This window comes from Antechinus flavipes, chromosome 4 (genome assembly GCF_016432865.1).
Source record: "Antechinus flavipes isolate AdamAnt ecotype Samford, QLD, Australia chromosome 4, AdamAnt_v2, whole genome shotgun sequence".
NCBI classification, from domain to species: Eukaryota; Metazoa; Chordata; class Mammalia; order Dasyuromorphia; family Dasyuridae; genus Antechinus; species Antechinus flavipes.
The window spans coordinates 173036439-173058387 of record NC_067401.1 but is presented as its reverse complement, the minus strand read 5'-3'; the positions used below and the strand labels follow the sequence as shown (position 1 = coordinate 173058387).

The following is a 21949-nucleotide window of genomic DNA, read 5'->3' as shown; positions in this document are numbered from 1 at the left end:
TGTTATCTAATTTCAATGGGATCTTCACTCAAGCAAAGCAATCCTTTTGTTCCTTTTTAATTTATTTACTATTCCATTCCTCATAGCATTTGTTCTTCTAGCTCTTCTCTTCTCAAGCCTTTCACATCACCCTCTCATTATTACTTCTTATCATCACAAAAAAAGAAAGAAAATTAGACCCTTTACTGTGATCTTGCTGTTTTACTGTATTTCTCACAATTCCAGATATATTCTCCAATCTCTTTTTTGAAAATCCCTTCTTTTCAGAGACAATCAACCCTTTTGTAAGTGTCTCTGAATCCAAACTTTTCCATAATGTCCAGTAGAGTAGCTCCTCCATCTTCCCCACCTATTTCTCTAATCTTCACTGTTTTCTAATTTATTGATTCTTTCCCTATTGCCTACAAACATATCTAAGTCTTCTATATCCATTAAAAATATTCTCGTTAGACCCTAGAATTCCATCTTCATCCCTTCCTCAGCCAAACTTTTAGGAATGTCTACACTTATTGCCTCCATGTCCTCTTCTTTTGCTTACTTTTCAATCCTTTTCAGTAACTTCCAACTGAACCAAAGTTACAAATGGTCTCTTTGCCAAATCTGATAAACTTTTCTTAATTTTCCTCCTTTTTTGATCTTTGCAGAATTTACCATTTACTACCTTCTACCAGGACACTCTTCCCATTTTGGGATTTGGTGACATTGATTACTTTTGGTTTTCTTTTTCTGGCCTCTGTCTCTGTTTTCTTTGTTGATTATCATTTATATCACTTCCCACCTCTATCCTTTTACTTATCATCTCTGTACAGATATTTCACAGATATGTAGGCTCCATCTCTTTTGAGTTCTATTATTCAACTTAATTATCAACTGCTTTCTGGATATTTTGAACTGGATATTTGTCCTGTTAGAACTTCAAACTCATTATGTCCAAAATAGAATTCATTAGTGTTTCTTTGAAATCCACTTTTCTTTGGGGCTTGTTTACTATTAGGTATATCACCATATTTCCAATTACCTATGTTCATAACCTTGATGTTATATTTGACTTTTCATTCTTCCTCATCCAAAATACCTAATTGGTTGCCAAATGTTGCCATTTCTACCAACACAGCTCTCAAATTCAACATCTTCTGTCTATTTACACAGCTACAACTTAATTTTTTGAAATTTCATTAGTATTTTATTTTTCCAAATACATGTAAATATAGTTTTCAGTATTCATTATTGTAAGACTTTGTGTTCTAAATTTTTGTCTCTTTCTCACCTCCCTTCTTCCCAAGACAGCAAGCAATATGATATAGGTTAAATATGTTGAATTCTTTTAAACATATTTCCATATTCATCATGTTGTGTAAGAAAAGTAAGATCAAAAGGGAAAATATCATGAGAAAGTAAAAACAAACAAACAAACAAACAAAAAGATGAGAATACTATGCTTTGATCCATATTTGTTCTCCATAGTTCTCTCTCTAGATGTGGGTGACATTTTCTATCCTAAATCTATTGGAATTGCCTTGAATCACCTCATTGCTGAGAAGAGCCAAGTCCATCACAACTGATAATTACATATTCTTGCTCTTACTGTGTACAGTATTCTCTTAGTTCTGCTCACTTTATTCAGCATCAGTTTATGTAAATCTTTCTAAAATCAATCTGCTCATCATTTCTTATAGAACAATAATATTCCATTCCATCCATATACCACCATATACCATTCCCCAATTGATGGGCATCCCTTTAATCTCCAGTTCTTTACCACTATAAAAAAGGCTGCTACAAACATTTCTGCAATGTGGGTTCTTTTTTCTGTTTTATCTCTTCAGAATACAGATTCAGTCAGCTACTACTTTAGTTCAGGAGCTTATCATTTCATATATATATGTATATATATATAACTTTTTATTTTCAAAACACATGCATAGTTTTCAACATTCACTCTTGCAAAACCTTGTGCTTCAATTTTTTTTCCTCCCTCCCTTCTCCCATTCCCTCCTCTAGATGGCAGAACTTATCATTTCTTATCTAAAATATTGCTACACTCTCTTCAACAATGAGATGAACCAAATCAGTTCCATTTGTTCAATAATGAAGAGAACCAGCTACACCCAGTGAAAGAACTCTGGGAAATGAGTGTGAACTACAACATAGCATTTCCACTGCTTCTGTTTTTGTCCGCTTATATTTTTTATTTCATTCTCAGGTTAATTTTACCTTATTTCTAAGTCCGACTTTTCTTGTGCCCCAAAACAATTGTATGGATATGTGTACATATATTATATATTTTAACATATTTAACATGTATTTGTCTACCTGCCATCTAGGTGAGGGGATAGAGGGAAGGAGGGGGAAAGTTGGTTTTGCAAGGGTCAATGCTGAAAAATTAGCCATGCATATATCTTGTAAATAAAAAGTTATAATTAAAAAAAGAAAATAAAATAAAATATTGCCACAGTCTCCTAATGGTTTCCCTGCCTCAATTCTCTTATTGCTTCAATCCATCCTTTATATAGCTGCCAAATGATTTTCCTAAAGCACAAATCTAACTATATTATTTCCTTATTCTAATAAATTTTAACAGTGTCTATTATCTATAGCATAAAATCTAGAAACTCCTATGTTTGCTATCATTAGCTCTTCACAACTTGATCCCTTCCTACTCATAGAGTCAATCTTTGAACCCATGTTCTTCCATTCACTTTGTGGTTCTGCCATATGAATCTATTTGTCATTCTGCAATCAGGACACTTCATCTATCTACATGTTTTTGTACTACTTGTTCCTCAAGCCTGGAATGCCTCTGCCTTGAGAACCACCTTTTTCCTTCAAGATTAATCCCTTCAGCTGTTAATTCCTATTTCCCCCCCATATTACCTGGTCTGCTATCTTTTCTTCCTTCTCTACTAGATTGCATCTTCAATTATTCTTTCTCTCTCATTTGTTTCTTTAGCCTCTTCCTATCACTGGTTCCTTCCCTACTCTTTTCTCACAAGCTGACTTTCCTGTATCCTTAAAAAGGAAAGAAAACAAACCCCCAAACTTTCAGTAGGCTCACTCTTTAAGTTTTCACCTTATATCTCCTCCTTTTGTCAGCCAAACTTTTTTGGAAAAACTGTCTACACTCTCTCTTTAATCATTCCTTGACTCTGCAATCTTGCTTCTAACTTAACTGAAAATATTCTTTCCAAAATTGCTAATCTCTTAACTTATACATATAATCATCTTTTCTAAGTTCTCAGCTTTTTTTTAACTTCCCTGCTGTATTTGATATTGCTGACCACCTTTCATCCCAGATAATTCTCTTTTCTATGGATTTTCTCTAGTCTTGCCTGATTTGCTTCCAACTTGTCTGATCATCCTTTTCAGGCCCCTTTCCTGGCTTATCATCCATGTTATATCTTTAACTGTGTGTGTTTCCCAGGATTTTTTTCAGAGGTCCTCTTCTCTTATTTTTCTTCACTGGGATTAACTATAATCTTTAAAAGATAAGCAGATAACTCACATCTATCTATCCCAGTCTTTCCCTTGAGCTTCAGTCCCGTATCACCAATTGTATAGTGGATGCTCTGAACTCATCTCATATATAAAAACATCATATCTCCTAAATTTCACTATTTCCATAGAGAGCACCACCATTTTCCCAATTGTTTCTCATTCTGTCACCAATCATTTGTCAAATCTTTCGGTTTCTTTCACCACATTTCTCAATACGACTCTCTCAATTCCTCCTCCTCTCCCAATTTAGTTTAGACTTTAATCATCCTTCCACACACAGATATCCTTTCCATATTGCAACTTTCCCCATTGTGGTTTTGAAATATTATGGACCTGCAGAAGAAATTACATGGGAGTTTTGGGTAATTTTGCTAAAGTTGCAGATGACACAGAAAAAGTTTAGAAACTCATAAAATATGTGTATAGTATTGAATAATATCAAAATATTTTCTCTTTTAATACCATAATGACTTAGATTTCTTCTTTGATACAAAGGGAGGGCCAACAAAATTTTATACAGATTTTCCAGATTGCATGAGCACAGTACCCCAAATGTCTCACCTTTCTCTTCCCCCACCATGTGGGAGAGATAATTGTACTGCCAAAGGAATTTTCCTTAATCTTAGATCTGACTATGTGACTACTATACTCAGTCAATAGCAGTGGCTTCCTATTACCTAGAAGACAAATTTGAATTCCTTTATTTAGCTCTTAAGGCCTTATTCTATTTGACCTCAACTTGTTTTTTCCAATCTCTTTGTACATGATTTCCCTTCCCATACTCCGTGATTCTACTAAAACTGGACATCTCTCTGTTTTTTGTGTTAAAAATTATGTTTTGTTCTGGTTCTCCTGACCACCTCCTTCCCTTCTAGTCAGTACAGTAAATAAGTTAATTAGTATCCAGTTTACAGGTAATAGCAGGAAATAAGATTGCATAGGGGGATCCTAGAAGCCCCAAAGATCCAAGGAGCATAATTTACACATTATATCATATATTAACCAAAATTTACATCCTGGTAACATGTGCAGAATCAGGGGAAACATCTAGGTGCTACTTATCAGCGTTCTGTTCCTGTGATGTGTAGATGTCAGAAGATCTCCACAGTTCAGACAACCAATATAAAAAAAGTGCTATTAACTTTAAGATGATGACTTTGAAATTTTACTGATACCTTTGAGATGATTTGGCATAGAAATATGTTTAAAAGGATAGCATATATTTAACTTATATCAGATTGCTTATCATCTTGGAGTAGGGAGAGGTGAAGAAGGGAGGGAGAAAATTTTGGGACACAACTATAAAAACAAATGTTGAAAACTACCTTTACATGTAGTTGGAAAAATAAAACACTATTAAGGAAAACATAGAAATTAAAATAAACTTTGAGATTATTTGGACATGTTAATGAACTAACCTTGGAAAGGCACTGATTGAAGGTGGTCTGTTTCCCTCCAAAGCCCTATTAAAGTGAGACCTCAGACTTTTGCCCCCAAAATTCTTTCATCTTCATTGGGTCTATGCTGCCTACTGCTACCAACTCTAATTCATGGTTATGTGAGTGAGAGTCTCTGCCTTTCACTCTCTTCAACCATCCTCTTCCCTTCACTGCCTCCCTTCAATATCTCATTCCCCTGTCCCTGAGCTCTGCTCTCTGCCCCTGTATTCCTTTCCACTTTTCACTGTATGTTTAAAAATGTAATTGCAGCTCCATATCCCTACTGTTACTCATGGTCTTTCTTGGTGAGTAGTCAAAAAATTGGGCATGTCTGATCCATTTTACAATTTCATAAATTATTAACTCATACATGATTTAATCCCTTACCCTCATCCCTTTTTACTGGCTATTTTTGTTTAATTTATTATTTTTATTTTTCCCAGATACATGTAAAAATTTTTTTGTTATACATGTACATTCATTTTGTACATAGTTCCACATAAATCAGGTTGGGACAGAAAAATCAGAACCACAAGAAAAAAAAAGATGAAAATAATATGTATTGATCTACATTTAGTTTCCATAATTCTCTCTCTGGATATAGATGGTGTTTTCCATCCAAAGTTTATTGGAATTGCCTTGGATCACTGAATTGCTAAGTCTGTCATAGTTGGTCATCATACAATTCTGCTGTTATTGTGTACGATGTTTTACTGGTACTCCTTGCTTTCACTCAGCATCAGCTCATGTAAATATTCCCAGTTCTTTCTAAAATCAGCCTATTCATCACTTTTTATAGAACAATAATATTCTATTACTTTCATATACCACTTGTACTGGCTATTGTAAATGCCTAGATGACAATTCTCTTCCCTCTGCCTCATAGAATCCTTTTTTTCCCCCTAAAACATAGCTCAAGTACAGTATTCCATACAAAACCTTTCCTGATTTCTCTAGCTGATAGTACCCTCCTTTCCAAATAACATTTTATTTAAAAACTTTGCATATATTATATTTACTCATTTTATATTTTGTCATATACGTGAATCTATATAACATATATAAATATATATATTCATATATGTACTTGCTTCTCCCATTAGAGAACCCTGTCTCTTTTAAAACTTGTTCCAATTTAATATCTTTTGCCATAAAATAGGCTCATTGACACTTCAAATTAAATAAGGTATGTTTCCTGAAGCCAAGAGAACTGATGGGTTTTATTGATCAATATCTAATAACAGCAAATCTATGCATTAATTGCAGCCTTCTCTGATGTATTTCCCATTTACCTGAGAATGCTGAGTGCCTGATATTCACTTCATGAAAGCCATAGTAATACCTCCTATAGATCTTCTCTAGTTTACTCTATCCTAAGAGCACCAAATGATAACAAGAGGTTATAAGGACTTGTAAGTTTGTAAAGCAAGCTTATGTTCTTTTCTTTCTTTCTTTCTTTTTTTTTTTTTTTTTTTTTTTTTTTTTGGCTAACAAAAATGAGGCTCAGAAAGGTTAATTTGATCCAAGATTCCTTAGATCAAAGTTAGGAATAAGACTAGGACTTGACTCCCCATTCCAAGGCTTTATACCATACCATTTTTTTGGTGATTTTACAGAATTTTTTCAGAAGTCATTTTCCTTAGTAGTTCTTAATCTCAGTGTCAGAGACCCTGTGGGTAGATGTCTGGGGATCCATGAACTTGAAAAGGAAAAAAATTACATCTTTATTTCAATATAATTGGTTTTCTTTGTAAATCCTATATATTTTTCTTTTTCTTTTTTTTTTTTTTTCCTTTGCTAAGGCAATTGGGGTTAAGTGAGTTGCCCAGGGTCACACAGCTAGGAAGTATTAAGTGTCTTGAGACCAAATTTGAACTCAGATTCTCCTGACTTCAGGGCTGGTGCTCTATCCACTACATCACCTAGCTTCTCCAATCATATATATTTTAAAACATTATTCTGAAACTTTATCAAACTGCCAGATGGATCCCTATGTATACAGAAAGGGGTAAGAATCCCTGCAGTATGTTAAGCTTAGCATAGTCTTTTTTATGGGCTGGCCTAGACCCTGCAGACAGTGTATCTAGACAGCACCTATGTGTTAGAAATGAGGCACTAATAATAGGCCTCATGTTCAACCTTCTCTTATCTTTCTTTGACTGACTCAGGGTCTGGGCATAGGACAGTCAGCTCAGCTCATATAATTTGCCCATTCAATCTTAAAGGGAAGAGAGTGCTTTTTCCCTCTGCTCTTTTTGGGTGATGACTGCTATAGAAAACTTTATACATGAAAGCAAGGACAAGCACTGTTCTGTCCTGATTGGTTTCTTCTGAGATTTTGCCCTGTCAATGGTTCCCGTTTTGCACTGTCAGCATTTTGTAGCAAACTGGCCATAGCTTGTCTTGGAAGCCTAAGGCATAATTTCCCAAAGTATGAAGCTCTAACCCAACTATCTGGATTTCACCATGGGGACTGCTTGCTGACAGCATGAAATCCTCTCTTTTGGTTTCTGTGTGGGCTCTCTGGGGTGCCCCTCCAACAGACCAAGAAATCTTCCCAGTTTTTTTCAGAATTACAGAATCTCAGGAAAGAAGGATCTCAATTAATTGAATTGCTACTTTATCAGAAATTCTAAAGACAACTAAATCAAGATTAGAAGAATGTATACTTTAACAAGGCTACAAAGTCTCCTTAGGGAGGTTGCTACAGTTTATTAAATGTCATGATGCAAAGATCAATTCTTTAAAGATTTTCAGAACTAAAAAGTCTAAAAAGTAATCCACAGTCAACAATCATGGTAAGTTATGATAATATAGTACATGACATTCCAGCTTCTACCTCTGTTCCTTTCTCAGCCTCCCTACTCTGACAATACTCTCTTCTCCAAATTTCTACTTGTTTCTTTAAGGGCACAACAGCTCAGCTGTAATGTCCTACAAAAGGTCCTTCCATATCCTCCCAGGTATTAGCCTTTCTTGGTTTTAAAATTATTTTACATAATGATTATGGCAATATAAACAGGAAGAACAAAGACAAAGCAAAAACCCCAAATTGAATGCTATTAGTTATGATAATCAAACTTGTCCTGGAAGAAAAGCCAAAAAAATGAACCTCTTTTTTTTTTTTTTTGGCTGAGACAATTGGGGTTAAATGACTTGCGCAGGGTCACACAGCTAGGAAATATTAAGTGTCTGAGGTCAGATCTAAACTCAGGTCCTTCTGACTTCAGAGCTGGTGCTCTACCCACTGCACCACCTAGCTGCCTTTACCTCCCTTTTTTCTTTGCAGAGACAGTGGACTATGGGTGTGGAACATTGCAACGCATCTGTCTTGGTTGATGATTTGGTTAATTTTGCTGAATTATTTCCCTCTCATCTCTTTTAAAAAATTTTTGTCTCTTTGGGAAGGGGTGTTGAGGGCCTATGTATTTGGAAACAATAGTGAATTTTTTTTAAAGATCAAAATCGTCTTTTAAAAAAATTACTTTATATATACTTTATATTACTTGTGCCTTTATCTGGTTACCAGGAAAATAAAGGCAGAAATTGCTTATCTTTTTATTCCAAGCACCTAGCATATCAGGACTTTGTACATAGTAACCACTTAATGAGTAGGTATTGATTTGAATTGAATATTGTAGTTCTAGTTAGTGAATTTAGAGACCTTTAATTTTTCCTTAAAGTTGAAGTTTTCTAATTAAGATAACCACTTTTGTCAAACTTAAATCTCTATAAATCCTCTGACTTTTTTCTTCTGCAGCTGTAGGGGTTTTTCCTCTATAAGATAGCAGGAAATCATTCTTTTGAAGGCGGCATTCTTTTTTCCTTGACCAGTCACATTTACCTTCCTACCTATCTCTTGGGTGGTGCTTTTCTTTCCATTGAGTCCTTATTTTGGCCTTCTGGAGCAGAGAGGTAGCTGCCTGACTTTCTCACTTCTGTTTCAAGTTATTTGTAAGGTATATTGAGGTTTAAGTCAGAGAAGACTTCCCACGTGAGCCAAGACTGACTGGATCAATTCAATTCTTGGAACATTTTTGTTGCCTTTAAGTAAAAACAAACAAACAAAAACCTAGCCTAACCCATATACTATTTTTTCCTCTCTTTTTTAGAAACAGCTGGGTTAAATGTCTGCCCAGGGTCACATAGCTAATAAATGTCTGAAGTTGGTTTTGAACTCAGGTGCCCTTGACTTGGTTCCAGGGCCAGTGATTTATAGGGCTGTGCTACCTAAGTAACCTTAATCTAACCCTATGGCAGGGGGAAGGAGAACCCTGGTAAATAGTTATCATATGACAGAAGAAAAAATACATAACTCAAATAAGATCTAGTTATAGTGCTTTGGAAAACTTTAAGTGCTATATAAAAACCAAATATTAATGGAAGAGACATTAGAAATCATCGGATCAATCCCCATTTTACAGATGAGGAAATTGGGGTTTGGGAAAGTATCTTTCCTGAGAAGACATGATGAAATAATGGTGAAGTTGAGACTTAATCCCAGTAAAAAATCACTACAGAGAAACGAGAGAGACAGAGAGACAAAGACAGAGACAGAGAGACAAAGACAGAGACATGAGAGAGACAGAGACATGAGAGAGATAGAGACGGAATCAAAGTCAGAGAGAGAAAGAGACAGAGAGAGACAGAGAGAAGGCAGGGTTTCATCAAGGAACACAGGTTAAACCAGCCAAAATACTTCATTTCTTTTTTCATGGGATTACCAAAGTAATCAAGTAACAAGAGAATTCTGGCTTTAGCCAACTGTTTTTTCTTTTTTTAATATCAAGTATCTCATTCTTTTTGTGGAAAAGATGAGAGAAATGTGGGATAGATTGTTGGAATCTTTACAAACTGCTAACTCATTAGAGTTGATAGATTATTGATCTGATCTTACAAGAAGATGTTTTGGGCCAGAACCTGAAACAAGGTACTAAGTAGAACTAATTGATACAATGCTTATGTTTGCACCTTTACTCATTGGAGTTCATACGTTTGGGAAATTTCAGGGTTTAGTATGAGATATCTGAATTCATACCTCCCTTGAAGCGCTTAGGGCCAGAGAGCACTATGGGAGAAAACCCATAATCCCATTCTCTCAGAAGAGTCATATATAAGCCAGTGAAGAGTGATTCATTCCAGAATATTTTCCATTTGGCTGGCTGGTGGCGGAAGAAGAGTTTTCAGAGGAAGAAGCTACAAGTCGAGAGTTCAGTGAAGATTGAGAAGGCTCTCTCAGAGGCAAGACAGATTCAACTTGGTGCTGGCTCTGGAGACTGAAGAAAGCAGAGGCAGAGGCTGAAGGACAAACCTTTGGATTTGGAGACATTCGGAGGGAGCTCTTGGAACCAAGCAGAGAGGCCTCAACTAACTAGGCTACTTTGGAAGGAGAAAATAAACGTTTGTATTTTTACCAGCTGGCTGCATTTGGGGTAATTATTGATCTGAACTGATCCTAAGGCTGCCTCCAAGAAAACCTCCCCTGAGAAACCTGCTCTCTCCCCCAGCGAGAACTTTTCTACTTATTTTAAAAGAAGAAGATCACAACAATAGATAGATAATATAGTTTAGATAGATTTCAAACTGGTTGAATGATCCAACTCAAAGCATAGTTATTAATGTATTAATGTCACCTTGTCTCCAGTTAAGTGCCCCAGGAATCTGTCTTGGGTTTGGGGCTAATTAACAGCTTTATCAGTTACTTGGATGAGCACATGACAAAGCTAGGAACTATTGCTAACATACACAGGATCCAAAAAGATCTTGACAGGCTAGCTAGCTAGAGCTAGATATATCTTGACTGAGCTAAATCTAATAAGATAAAGCTTAGTAGGAATAAATGTGAAGTCTTACCATCTGCTTCAAAAAATTAACTTTACAACCATAGAATGAAGGCAAGGGGGAAATTGTGGGAAAGTCATTTGTCTGGAAAAGAACTGGGGATACAAGTTTAATGTGAGTTAACAATGTGGAAACCCAAAGAGCTTATTTGGTCTTTGGACTGCATTAAAAAGGCATTTTTGTTGTTGTTATTGTAATCCTGTCTGATTCTAGCCACCATTATATCTCAAAGTCTGTTCAAGTTCGTGTTCATTGTTTCCATGCTATTATCCATATTTTCCTTTTGCTTTCAATTTCTCCCAATATCAGAGTCTTTTCCAATAAGTCCTGTCTTCTCATTATGTGACCAAATTATTTAAGCTTCAGTTTCAGTATTTGACCTTCCTCTTTTCCAAGAATAAGTAGGTCAACAATACCATCGGATCACATGTGGAATAGTGCTTAGTTCTGGGTATCATGGTTTTAGAAGGACATTGATAAACTGAAGGGCATACAGAAGAGGATAACCAGAATACCAACGGACTTTGAGTTTTTGGCCATAGAAGGATTGATTAAAGGAACTGGGAATGTTCAGGCTGAGGAAAAATCTAGGAAAATGTAACAATTGTCTTAAGCATTTAAAAGGCTATCATGTGGAAGAAAAATCAGCTGTTGGTTTTTTTTTCTGTTGAGCCTTGGGGAAGAACCAGATATAATGGATAGAAGGTGAAAGGCAAATTTTGGCATAATTTTAGCAAAACAAAACAAAATAAACAAAAACATTCTTATTAATCTGAGCTGTCTAAAAGTGTAATGCCTCCAGAAGTGGTGAGTTCCCATTTATTTGAATTCTTCAAGCAAAGTATGAATGACCATCTGACCATTTGCTGGGTTTATTATAGTAAGTATTTTTTTTAGGTATCATTAGATGGGTCTTAAGGTCTCTTCTATATCTAAATTCTGTAATTCTTAATTTCCCATCTTTTTTTCCCTGTTCCATGTGCATGTTACTGAACAACAGAGAGGTGCCTGAACTCAGAATCTATAATAGCAGTGATGGCGTTCCAAGAAATACTTTGGAGACAGTGATCCTCATTTGGACTGCAATCAGGAAGAGGAGTCAGGAGTACAGGGTCATCAAGAACAGAATTTGGTCATATCTGGGATGTTTTTCACTATTATTTTGGATTCATTTCATACAGAAGTAGGAAAACTCCCAAAACAAACAAGATAATCCAGCATGCTCACACAAGCATGCTCAATATCAGGCCATGAGTTCAGAGATTAGGCAAAATGTATTTATTTAGGAACATAACAACCTTGGGGGGAAAATAAAAAGCAGAGAGAGGATTCGGATGTGGAATGTAGTCATTCTGCAAGAACTGGCCACCTGTGTACTCACGCTGAGGAGGACTGCAGGCTGCTCCATTTTATTAGTCAGGACTCTGGGGTGTTTCCAGAGAGCCATTGGACAAATACAACAGAAGTGCAGTCACTTCTCTACAGAGCAGAGAGAATTGCAGAAGATAGGGATGGGGAGAGCTCCACGAAAAGGGAAGCTCTGGAGTGGCAAGTTAAGGATACAGCTATATTTTTGTTAACTCTTCTTTAATTCAAAAGAGGAACAAAACAGTCAATATTTGAGTTTGAGATCAAGCAAGTAATTTTAGAAGGCCATCTGAACATAAACTGAAGCTCCTAATTGTATAGGACCAATTTTTGATTATCTTAGATAAAGATAAAGGTACTATGTACATCTGAAATCAATGGATCATTGGAAACAGAAAAAAATATGTTAGATTAGGGAAAATTAAGAGGACCTGAATTTGATTCCTACTTCTACCACTTACTACCTGTGTGACTTAAGACAAATTTAAAGAGGTTTTAGTCAACTTCAAACTCAACATGAATCAGCAGTGTGATGTGTTAAGTCAAAAAAACAACAACAACAACAACAAAAAAAAAAAAACCTTGGGTTGCCTGAAGAAAAACATAGCTTCCAGGAATAGGGAGATGATCACTTCTAGAAGCCTGATATTGGGCGTGCTTGTGTGTGCATGCTGGTTTGTCTTGTTTGTTTTGGGAGTTTTTCTACTTCTATATGAAATAAATCCAAAAGAATAGTGAAAAGCAATCTAGGCATAACCAAACTCAACTAATAGCTCTGTACTCCTGACCTTTTAAAGTTTCATCTGGAGTGTTATGTTTGGTTCTGGGCATCAGTTATTTTATTTATTTGTTTGTTTAATTATTTATTTGTTTGTTGAGGCAATTGGGGTTAAGTGACTTGTCCAGAGTCACACAGCTAGGAAGTGTTAAGTGGCTGAGATCAAATTTGAACTCAAGTCCTCCTGAATTCAAGGCTTGGTGCTCTATCCACTGCACCACCTAGCTGCCCCCAAAGGCATCAGTAATGTAAAAAGGACATAGGTAAACTGGAGAATATCCCAGATGATGAAGAGCCTTGAAAATATGTCATATGAGGAATATCCTGGATGCTGAATAGCTTTGAATCTATGCCATGTGAGGAACTAGGACTTTTTGGCCTGGAGAGGGGAAGATTTAGTGGAGGAGTATGATAGCTCTTTTCAAATATTCAAAGTACTGTTATGTGTAGAAAGGGTTAAACTTGTTGGGAAGGTTTTTGTTTTTAGTGGATTTTTGCTGTTGTTGCTTTAAAGAATAGAAATAGGAACTTTATGTTAAAGTTGCAGTGAGGAAAATTTAGGTTTAATGTTTGAGAAAACTTTCTAATAATTTTTATTGAGTTGTTTTTCAGTTGTGTCTGATTCTTTGTGACTCCATTTGGGATTTTCTTGGCAAAGATATGGAGTAATTTGCCTTTTCTTTCTCCAGCTCATTTTACAAATGAGGAAACTGATACAAACAGGGTTGTGACTGAATATCTGAGACCAGATTTGAATTTCTGAAGATGAGTCTTCCTAAGTCCAGACCCAGCTCTATAACCAATGCAGCACCTAACTGCTACTTCTAAGTGGAACTGTCCTAAAGTGGAACAAGCTACCTCTGGAGATGGTCCTTTTGCCCTCCTTTGAAATCCTCAGGCAAAAGCTCTTCAAACACATGTTGGGTATATTATCCAGTGAATTGGTTGGATTAATTGGAAGAAGTTTCTTGAAACTCTAAATTTCTGTGATTTTTTTTTTTAAGTTTTCTGAGAAAGGATTCCATTTTAGCTTTAAGACTCCATTTTAGCCAATAACTTCAACCTCTTTGCTACTTAACCTTTCCCCAAGTTTTGAAGGAGTGTTTCTCTTTTGCTATATACTATCTTTTATACATGGCTCCCTGAATGTGAGCAGGCAGAAAGGTGGAGAAGAAACACCAGAAAAAGGTCATTTTTCTTTTTTTCTTTCTAGTAAACTTATTTATTTTTAATATACATTATGAATCATGTTGAGAGAGAAAAATCAGAGCAAAAGGAAGAAACCATGGGAGAGATAACAAAAAATAGAAAAAAGAAGTAAACAGAGCATGTGCTTATTTACTTTCAATCTCCTTAGTTCTTTTTCTGGATGCAGATGGCATTTTCTGTCCGAAGTCTTTTGGGCTTGCTTTGGATCACTGAACCATTGAGAAGAACCAAGTTTTTCATAGTTGATCATTGCAAATTCTTACCATTATTGTGTACAATATATTCCTAGTTCTGCTTATTTCACTCAGCATCAGTTTGTTTAAATCTTTCCAGGTCTTTTAAAAATCAGCGTGTTCATCATTTTTTACAGAACAATAATATTCAGCTTGTTCAGACATTCCCCAATTGATGGGCATCTACTCATTTTCCAATTCTTTGCTACCACAAAAAGAGCTGCTACGAATATTTTTGCACATGGGGATTCTTTTCCCCCTTTAAGATTTCCTTGGGATACAGACTCAGTAAAGGCACTTCTGGGTCAAAGGGTTTCATAGCCCTTTCGTTATAGTTACAAATTGCTCTCCAGAAAAATGAATTAGCTATCTCCCACCCCTCATCCAGTCCCCCAATCCCAACCCCCTAAAAGAGAGTTAGCTACAAACTAGAGGGCATTGAGAAATTGCTTCTGCATCTCACAGGTCCATGCATCTCCCTGATTGATGGTGAAACAGGTAGCAAGCAGATGAATGAGAGTGATATTTATTTTCTTTTCCTTTTTTTTAAAACTGAGAATATTTGTGTGGAAATTGCTCTGAGAAAAGCTTATCTTTTCATTAAAAAATCTCTAGGACAGAGCTAGGAGTATGATGCTGTTGTGGACTAAAGGCAAGCAGAGTGCCTTCAGGATAGGGATAAGTAATATCTTATTAATTATTTTACTTATTCTCTATATGCTTTTGAAGATTCCCTAATTCTACTTTGGTCATGGAGCATAGGAGATAGCTTTGTGCAATTCTAAATTTGTCCCTGGAGGGAGGAGGATGAAGGAGCACATGGTCAAAACACTTATCTTTTACTAAATGTGGGAGTCAAGAGACTGGTCTATAAATGATTTTGGCTTCTTGAATAAGCTCATTTCCATATGATGGATAGTGAAATGGAAAAAGAAAGAAAAAAAAGTTAATTCTCACAGACTTTGGAATTTTTTTAATAGAGAATGTTTAAGAACCTGGGATTTGCCAACTCCCAATCTCAGGTGAATGAGTGAAAGAGTTTAAAGCAGCACAGGAAAAATGGAGATAATGCAAGCTTTAGGTTTATTTTATTCTTGTTCATATTACCTAATGATTTCCAAGGCAATTTCAAATTTCAGTTTCTTCCCCTTGGCATCCCTATACAACAAAAAAAATTTTTTGAAGACTGTATGTGGAAAAAGTATTTAAACTAGCTAGTCAGCTAGTCAGTGACTATTTTCTAGCTACTGTACTTAATTTCTAAAGACAGAAAGAAAAAAAGAAAAAATCCAACAGAACATAGTCCTTATTTTAAGATATTAAGATTATAAGATAAAGCAGGTATATATGAAAGGTAATTTGGAGATAAAGGACTAGCCCTGTGAGGATCTGAAAAGATCTGTGGTAGATGGTGGTATTTGAGCTGAGTTTTAAAAGAAGCCAGTGATTCCAAGATGCAGAGGTCAGAAGGGAAAACGTTCCAGACATGAGAAAAAGTTATATAAAGACACAAAGACAGGGCTGTGAGTGTTATATGTAAGGAACAGCAACTAGATCAGTGGAATTGGGTCACAGAATATGTGAAGAGAGGAGCAAAATATAAGAAAACTAGAAAAAAAATAAGGAGCTTTAAATGGAACACTGGAAATTTTCCATTTGATCCTGGAAGCTGGGAATTTCTGAAGTTTGTTGACCTTGAGTGGGGTTGACATAGTTAGACTGCACTTTAGGAAATTCACTTTGGCATCTTAGTGGAAAGATTGGAATGGGGAGAAATTTCAGGTAGGGAGTACAAGTAGAAATCTATTGAATAGTCCAGGAATGAGGTGATGGCCTAGAAAAAGATGGTGGCTATATAACTAGAGAGAAGGGGACTTCAGGGAGATATATTAAGGTAGGAAAAAATGTAGTAGTAGATTGGCTATGATGGATGAGTAGGAGTGAGAAGAGCAGGATGACACTGAGGGTTCTAGTTTGAGTAGGTGAGAGAATGGTAGTGCCTTTGAGTAAAATAGGGAAATTTGGAAGAGGAGATAGGTTTGTTTTTGTTTGTTTGTTTTGGGGGGAAGGGGATAATGAGTTTTGTTTTAGACATGTTACATTTGAGATGCTTACAGGAAATCCATGTCCTGCTAAGAAAACATGCAAGTAATGTAATACTGGAACCTGAAAGAGGTTTGATCTTAGAATCATTTGCATAGAAATAGTAGTTAAACCTATGGAAACTGATGAGCTTACTAAACAAGATAGTATAGAAGGGAACGAGAGGAGGGCAAGGATGGGGAACTCCCATTCTTAATATTACCTGGCTGAATTTCTAGTAAAAGAAACTGGAGACTGAAGAGATAATAGCCTCATAAAAACACAGAAGAATGAGTTTGTTGAACGAGAGGGTGATAAACAGTTTCAAAAGTTACAAAGAGATTAAGAAGTATGAGAAGTGAGAAAAGATCATTAGATTTGGCAATTAAGAGTTTCAGTTGAATAGTGGAAACAAAAGATAGATTATAAGTTTATAATTCATCCATTTCTTTCCCTTCCTCTCCCTTCCTACTTCCCCGCATTCTGGGTGGTCCAGCATTCCCTGCCTAAGCCTTTTCCAAACCTTTAGTTGGCTCACTAAGCCCAAATTGAGAGGGAGCAGCCTCAATACCTTCTGGAAGCACCACAAACACACACACCCCATTTATACAAAATGTATATACATACATATACATATAGGTGTATATATGTGTGTATATATTATTGTATATATTAAATATATATTATTCCAGAAAGCATCAAAAATAATGAATATATATATAAATATATATTCATTATTCTTAATACTTTTTTGAATAACACAATTTCCCTGCTTATTTCTATTTATCTTTTTCTATTTTTACTGTGGTTTATCTGAGCTCATGATTGGTACCTCTCATTTTTTGAATTCTTCATTTTTAACTTTGTGAATCTTCAGTTCAACATATTAAGTGGTTACTACATGCAAGGCATTGGGAATATAAAGAAAAAATAAACTAGTCTCTACCTACAAGAAGCTTGCTTTCTTTTGAAACAAGGGGACAGGAGGGGGATTGAGGGGAGATACAACATGTGTCCAGATAAGTAGATACACAATAATTTGAGAACAATTTGGGGGATCAAAAAAGGCAGCCCATAAGTTGTAATATCTGAATTGGACCTTTAAGATTAGGACTAGTTAGGAGGATATATAATAGGTTAATTATTCTAAGAAGAAAAAAAAGAATGTGGGAGAGTATTCTAGATATAGGAACATGGAGGAAGGAAATGAAATGCTGTGCTTGGGGAAGAACAAGTAAGCCAGATGGGCAAAAGCATAGCGTACATGAAGGAATATGTAAAGGGACATGATAATAACTGGAAAGTTCAGCTTAAACCAGCCTGAAGGAGCTGTACCAAGTTGAGAAATTTGCATTATATTCTAGAGGTAGTAAGGTACTACAGAAAAAAATTTTTTAATATTTCAAATGACACGCCATATCTAAAGCAGTCAAATATCAAGCATTTTAAAAAATTTATTCAAATTTAGATAGTTTTAAAAATATTTTATTTTTTCAAAATATATAAAGACAGTTTAAAATTTTCATTTTATTTTTGATTTTAACAGTATTTTGTTTCTTTCCAATTATATGTAAAGATAATTTTCAACATTCATTTTTGTAAGATTTTGTTTTTCCTTTCTTCCCCAAACCAGCAAGCAATCTGATAAAGACAACACAGGTATAATCATTTTAAACAAATTTCCATTTATGTAATTAGTCTTGTTGTTAAAGAAGAATCAGAACAAAAGAGAAAAATCACAAGAAAAAACAAAAAACAAATTTTTTAAAAAGTGAAAATAGTATGCTTCAATCTGCATTCAGTTAGCAACAATTCTTTCTCTGGGGATGGATAGCACTTTTCATCATAAATCCTTTGGAGTTGTCTTGGATTACTAGTCATTCACAGATTCATTCACACATTCATATTCACAGAAGTCATTCTAGTCATTCACAGATGATCATCTTACAATATTACTGTTACTTTGTGTGTTACTTTGTGTGAGGCCTTATCTCGCAAGGTTGTTATGAGGATCAAGTAAGATTGTATTTATTAAGTGCTTGGTTCAGTGGCTGCCAATCAGAGTGGTGGACTGCTAAAGGTTGGAATGGCTGTGGCAATTTCTTTTTTTTTTTTTTAAATAACTTTTTATTGACATAACCCATGCCAGGGTAATTTTTTACAACATTATCCCTTGCACTCACTTCTGTTCCAATTTTTCTCCTCTCTCTCTCCACCCCTTCCCCCAGATGGCAAGCAGTCCTTTACATGTTGAATAGGTTACAGTATATCCTAGATACAATATATGTGTGCAGGCTGTGGCAATTTCTTAAAATAAAACAACAAATTCGTTTTCCTCATTGATTGACTCTTCTTTTTGTGAAATATTTCTCTGTAGCATGCTCAGGTAGCATCTGTTTGATAGAATTTTACCCACAGCAGAACCTCTGTCAAAATTGGAGCCAATCCTGAATCCTTGACTCTGCTCTAGCAATTAAATTTATGTTATATTTTTCAGTATTGTTGTGTCTCAGGGAATAGGTAGGCCTAAGAAGAGGGAAATACTAGTTAGTCAAGATACATTTAATATTTATTGATTAAGATTGCCATCTTATATGGGCAAACAATTACAACAGTAGCATCAGAGATTACTGATAATCATAAGATATGATAATAATGAAAATGTTTGAAATAAGAATTACCAAAATATGCCAGTCACAATGTGAGCACATGCTACTAGAAAAATGGCACTAATAGACCTGCTTGACACAGGGTTCCCACAAATCTTTAACTTAGTAAAAAACAAATCAAAAAGCATTATCTGTGAAGTGCAATAAAGCAAAGTGCAATAAAATGAGGTATGCCTATATTTTTAATAGGTATTATTTCATCCATTATATGTTACAGGTAAAGATGAGTAAAGAGTCTTTAAAGTACTCTTGATTACAACCTATTCATTTTGATTCAGAGGTAATTAAGTAGTGGGATGGATAGTGCTAAACTGGAAACAGAAAGACCTGAAATCAGATGTAGTTGTGAGATCCTGAGCAAGCTCTTTAACCTCTTTCAGTTTGAAAAATAAAGATTGTTGTGTGGTTCAAATGAAATATTATTTGCAAAATACTTTAAAAGCCTTCAAACAGTATAGAAATGCTACCTATACAACAAATATTATGTTTGTATTATGTGTAAGGCATTGCACCAGGTGCTAAGGGATATAGAGACACCAAAGGAATGCCTTCCCATAAGGAGATTTTACTAAGTTCAGGTGGATAATGGAGTGAGAAGAAGATGCATTTCCCATACATTTAAGAAAGAAAAGGACCCTAAAAGCTTCACAAATCAGGGAGGGCAACATGTAGGAAGTGATAGCTGAACTCAGCCTTAAAGGTAGATAGGATTCTGAGAGGCACAGATGAGGATGATGTTATCATCATCATGAGTGCAGCAGGGTTTGCAAATGATGGTCAGAAAGTGGCATGCAGGCCTAGGTTCCAGGCAAGATGATGCTAATAATAATGATGCTAATATTTATACAGCACTTAGAGAATGGGGAGAAAGGGAGGAGAGAGACTAAGAAAGAGAAAGAGAAAGGAAGGGACAGAAAAGAGACTTAGACTCTAATCTGACCTCCTTCTCTGCTTTCTATACACACCACTTCCCCCCACCTCAATAGCAATCAATGAAAAGCTTGGATTAGGTGGTAAAGATTTTTTAATGCTTGTGGTAAGATTCAAGGAGGTTTTTCTTAAGGAGGTCTTGATATGTGATAGGGGCAAAGATGGCTGGACTGAACAACTCCAGGTCCCTGAACAAATGTGACCCCTGGCATCCAGATTAAATCCTGGACACAGATAGTATCAAAGAAATTTAGAAATGAAAGAACCTCAGTAGCCATTCAGTCTACATCACACTGGGAAAAAGGAAAAAAAAATAAAGTTCATTACAACATATCAGACAGATTGTTTTCTAGCCTTTACTTGAAAACTTTCATTAAAAGGGCACCAACTCAAAATGTTTGTGGCAGCCCTGTTTGTAGTGGCTAGAAGCTGGAAAATGAATGGATGCCCATCAATTGGAGAATGGTTGAGTAAATTGTGGTATATGAAATGTGGTATAAAATGTGGTTATGGAATATTATTGTACTGTAAAGAATGACCAGCAGGATGAATACAGAGAGGACTGGCGAGACTTACATGAACTGATGCTAAGTGAAATGACCTGAACCAGGAGATCATCATATATCTCAACAATGATACTGTTTGAGGATGTATTCTGATGGAAGTGGATCTCTTCGATAAAGAGAGCTAATTCAGTTTCAATTGATCAAAGATGGGCAGAAGCAGCTACACTCAAAGAAAGAACACTGGGAGATGAATATAAACTGCTTGCATTTTTGTTTTTCCTCCCGGATTATTTATACCTTCTAAATTCAATTCTCCCTGTGCAACAAGAAAACTGTTCAGTTCTGCACACATATATTGTATCCAGGATATACTGTAACTTATTCAACATGTAAAGGATTGCTTGCCATCTGGGGGAGGGGGTGAAGGGAGGGAGGGGAAAAATCGGAACAGAAGTGAATGCAAGGGATAATGCTGTAAAAAATTGCCCTGGCATGAGTTCTATCAATAAAAAGTTATTAAAAAAAAAAGAAAGAAAAGAAAAGTAGAGGAATAAACTCTGCTCAAATATATATATATATATATATATATTTGCATACCTAGCACTTAACAAAGTATATAACAAAGTAAATACCAAGTATTTACTAAATTAATAAATTATTATTATCTTAAAAAAATAAAAAAAATAAAAGGGCACCAACTACCTCTAGAGCCATTTTTAAAATAGCTTCAATAGTTTTTCCTGAAATCAAGCCCAAATTTGCATCTGTGCAGCTTTTGCTTAATGTTCTTAGTCTGCCTTCTGTGGCCAAACAGAAAAAGTCTGAGCCTCCACATGGTAGCTCTTCAAAAATTTATAATAGTTGTTATGATACCATCTAGATCTTCTCTTCTCCAGGCTAAAACATTTGTAATAGTTGTTATGATACTATCTAGATCTTCTCTTCTCCAGGCTAAAACATCCACAACTTCTTCAGTTAATCCTTATATAATGTGACCTTGAGATCTTTCAACAATCTGATCCCTCTTTATATTGGGAGACATAGATGATGGACATTTGACAAATGCATGAAGATTGGCAAAGAAGACAAAGATGAGAATAGTCAGAATTACGTGGGATTATGGAAAGATGTGCAGAGTAATGCATTGTTGGTAAACCAGTGAATTAATTTATCCAACTATTCTGGAAAGCAATTTGGAATTATATTGAGAGTAATTAAAATGTTTATACTTTTCTGACCCCAGGTATCCCACTTTTAAGTATATATTCCAAGACAATGTCAAATAGAAAAGCTACGTATGTACCAAAATGTTTATAGGACCACTTTTTGTGGGGAAAAATAAAAAAAGAATTAGAAACAATGTTAGGTGGTCATTGCTTGAAGAATGGCTAAAAAGTTA

General features: G+C 35.4%; 1 protein-coding gene across 1 annotated transcript in view; it reads left to right on the top strand.

Moving 5' to 3' along the window:
- The window catches only part of SEPTIN9 (septin 9), a 324173-nt gene that overhangs the window by 101 nt on the left and 302123 nt on the right, over positions 1-21949 (top strand). The window lies entirely within an intron of this gene.